Source organism: Dioscorea cayenensis, chromosome 9, assembly GCF_009730915.1.
Source record: "Dioscorea cayenensis subsp. rotundata cultivar TDr96_F1 chromosome 9, TDr96_F1_v2_PseudoChromosome.rev07_lg8_w22 25.fasta, whole genome shotgun sequence".
NCBI classification, from domain to species: domain Eukaryota; kingdom Viridiplantae; phylum Streptophyta; class Magnoliopsida; order Dioscoreales; family Dioscoreaceae; genus Dioscorea; species Dioscorea cayenensis.
In genome coordinates, this window is record NC_052479.1 from 15,794,908 (window position 1) to 15,799,039 (window position 4,132).

The window sequence follows — 4,132 nt, forward strand, 5'->3', positions numbered from 1 at the left end:
TCTCCACCAAGGGTACTTACTCGACTTAAGCTTTCTTTCTTCAGGTCTCATGACCTTTGCTGCAACTACTTCTTTGGAAAGGTTGTCCTTGTTCTTCTTCTCCTTGTTTTTCATTGTTTTTCATTCAAAAGTTCAAGCAAGAAATTCAAAGCTCAAAAAGAGTACTCTGTAGAGAATGAATGCGAGTCAAGCAAAGCCTTGGAATTCTTCAGACTAAGGAAAGAAGGCGTAAACTAACTATCGGAAGCTAAGAGCACTTGTCTCAAGAGTAGAAGAACTAGAAACTTGAAGAGCTTTCCTCAAGAACCCAGGAGTCCTACATCATCCGGATAATCGACTGAGCCACATTCGAGCCTCTAGCACTTCAGTCCCTACAAACTGAGTTTATCCACTACAGCATGATAGCTTTTCCCTCTTCTTGTAGGATTCATCCATTAGACCTTCTACCTGATCCATTAAACAGAACTAGTGCAGAACAAAAGAAGGCAAGAACTTTGTAAGCCCATTTTAAAGCAAAGAAATAAAGTACTTTGCTTAGAGCACTAGACCTTCTCTCTTTCTGGATTGATTCCCACTCATTGACTGATAGCTGGCTTGGTCGATGAGACCTATTGTCTTATTATCTTGGCTCACTTCACTACTTCGGAGAATGGACTTTTCCCCTTTCTGGTTTGCAAACGCTCTAACCCATTGGGAAGCTCCATCCAAATTCTAGTTGTTGTGAGCACTTCCCCAGAGGCAGAGTCTGAATCGAGCAATGAAGTCTTGGGTCCTTTGTCTAAGGGCCCTTTAGTTCCACTAGCCTTAATGCACTTTTCAGAGTTGCCAAGATGGCGTTGGTGGTTTCGTTTTATCATAAATAAATAGAAAGAAAGCGCTATTTTTCAAATTTTTAAAGAGCCTTAGCTATATGCTTAACATATGCAAAAAGCCCACTTACTCGCCTCTGAAATTAATTAGTATTATATTTAGTAAATTAGTAAAGCAGATTTCTCCCTTGACTCTATCATCGTGTTTCTTTATTCAAGTATGGAATTATCTCCCAGAGCTGCGAAACTCACGACTCTATTAGAAAGTAGAATGACCAACTTTTACACGAATTTTCAAGTGGATGAGATTGGTCGGGTGGTCTCAGTTGGAGATGGGATTGCACATGTTTATGGATTGAATGAGATTCAAGATGGAAAAATGGTGGAATTTGCCAGCGGTGTGAAAGGAATAGACTTGAATCTTGAGAATGAGAATGTAGGTATTGTTGTCGTTGGTAGTGATACCGCTATTAAAGAAGGAGATCTTGTCAAACGCACTAGATCTATTGTTGATGTTCCTGCTGGAAAGGCCATGTTAGGCCGTGTGGTCGACGCGTTGGGAGTACCTATTGATGTAAGAGGGGCTCTAAGCGATCACGAACGAAGATGTGTCGAACTAAAAGCCCCAAGGATTATTGAACTTAAATCTGTGCATGAACCTATGCAAACAGGCTTAAAAGTAGTGGATAGCCTGGTTCATATAGGCCGTGGTCAACGAGAACTTATAATCGGGGACAGACAAACTTAAAAAATAGCTATAGCTATCGATACTATATTAAACCAAAAGCAAATGAACTCAAGGGGCACCTCTCAGAGTGAGACATTGTATTGTGTCTATGTAGCGATTGGATAGAAACGCTCGACTATGGCACAATTAGTTCAAATTCTTCCAGAAGCGAATGCTTTGGAATATTCCATTTTTGTAGTAGCCACCGCTTTGGATCCTGCTCCTCTGCAATTTCTGGCCCCATATTCTGGGTGTGCCATGGCGGAATATTTCTGCGATAATGAAATGCACGCATTAATAATATATGATGATCTTAGTAAATAGGAGGTGGCATATCGACAAATGTCATTATTGTTACGCCAACCACCAGGCCGTGAGGCTTTCCTAGGGGATGTTTTCTATTTACATTCCCGTCTCTTAGAAAGAGCCACTCAACAATCAGACCAGATAGGTATAGGTAGCTCGACTACGTTACCCGTCATTGAAACACAAGCTAGAGACATATCGGCCTATATCCCCACCAATGTGATCCCTATTACAGATGGACAAATCTGTTCAGAAATAAAGCTCTTTTATCGCGGAATTAGACCAGCTATTAACGTTGCCTTATCTGTCAGTCGCATTTGGTCTGTCGCTAGTTGAGAACTATGAAACAAGTCCGCGGTAGTTCAAAACTAGAATTGGCACAATATCGCGAAGTGGCCGCCTTCGCTCAATTTGGATCAGACCTTGATGCTGCGACTTAGGCATTACGCAATAGAGGTGCAAGGCTGACAGAAGTGCCCAAACAACCACAATATTCACCACTTCCAATTGAAAAACAAATTGTAGTGATTTATGCAGCTGTCAAGGGATTCTGTGATTGAATGCCACTAGACAGAATTTCTTAATATGAGAGAGCCATTCCAAGTAGTATAGATCCCGAATTACTAAAGTCTTTCTTAGAAAAAGGTGGGTTAACTAACGAAAAAAAGATGGAACCAGATGCTTCTTTAAAAGAAAGCGCTTTGCCTTACCTATGATGCAAGAAAGATAGGAAGAATTTCATTGACAACAAAAAAACATGATGAGCGTAGCGTACTTCTTAAAGGTTTATAGGTAGGGGCGTGCTACGGCTTTCTCATTCTTGTACTACACCAACCTCTCGATATGCCCGAGAAAAAAGGAATGTGGGAAATCGACTATTTCCCCGGGTGTCTTAGAACCCCATCTAGGGCACATCCGTATTGCCAAGTTGTTGGGACATACAAGTGCTATATATATATTCTTATAAAAATATAAAAAATTCTTTCTTTTATTTGTCTTATCCTTACTTTAAGAAGTAAGTGATTAGGAAATTAGTGTATGGTATGAACAAATCAAAGGACTTTGAATTTATCCATTGACTTCTCTCTTTACCCACCAAAGGCCTTAGCATATGTTCCGCCATGGGTTTGCACCTTTTTCTGGGGTAGCAGCCGGCCTCCTACTCTCTTATGCAGCATTTATTAGCTTAGTGGGTGGACCGTGCAATAAGCCTCTCTCGACCCTCTGACACGTCCGAATATGCGTGAGTGAATCGCAAGTGTACGAGTGTCGAAGTAATAATTAACCGGTGAGTCGGGTAGTCGAATCCACAGGGAACGGAAGTACTAGTAATAACCACTTCTCAATTATCTAGTCGGAATCAGTTAATATAATGGAGTGAACTAATTGCAAGCAAAGCAAACAAGTATGCAAGAAATAAAGTAGAAGAGTCTCAATCACTAAGGATGAGGTATTCGGGCAATGATCCCCCTAAGATCTTCTTTAAAGCTCAAGATTCACTAAATGCTCTAGAATCGAGTCTAATGAGTCGAGGTAGTCCAACGATAACCAATCCTTGTCTCCAAGCAAAAGGCACTAGTCCCCTACAAGGTCCCGGTGGAGAAATCGACCAATCTCAACACTTCACACCCCATATGACCGCAATATGCTTTAAGGAAACCTAAGAGTGAAACCGATTCCTAAATGTAGATCCAACCCTAATTCCCGGCGAAGGATCCTAACCCCCTACAAGGTCCCGGCGGAGAAATCGAGCAATCTCACGCCTCACACCAAATATGGTTGCAAAGAGAATATGGAATACGGAGATAGGAAACACTCAATCGAAAGGGAAAGGGGACATTCCTCCATCTCAAGGCTCACCCTCTCAACCCTCTTTAATCTTGGAAATCTAACTCTAATGGAGACCTCACACATTAAAGTATTAAATCATGCAATGTAAATCAACCACAAGGATTAACAACACTAGCAAAGCAATTAAATCACAAGATTAAAAACTCAAGACAACTCGGATTAACTAGAAACATTAAGAGAATCAATCCAAAAATATAAATCTTAGGGTTCACATGCCCAAATACCTACTAGGGTTTAGCCCTTCATGGGCCTAGTTACAAAAACAATAATGAATACAATGAAAAAGCAATAAAACCCATAGAGAAAAACCCCCTCGACTCAGCTGGATTGGCCTTGATTGGTAGTTCTATGTCTTGAAGGATTCCTCTCCGAAGCTAGGTTGCCAATGGCTCCCCAAAATGCTATGACGTCGAAGGAATCTATCAAAGTTGGTGAAGAA

General features: G+C 41.0%; 1 pseudogene; it reads left to right on the plus strand.

Annotated features, from left to right (window-relative positions):
* Nucleotides 1-1,029: 1,029 nt before the first annotated feature.
* LOC120268312 lies at nt 1,030-2,402 on the plus strand (annotated as a pseudogene).
* Nucleotides 2,403-4,132: the final 1,730 nt, after the last annotated feature.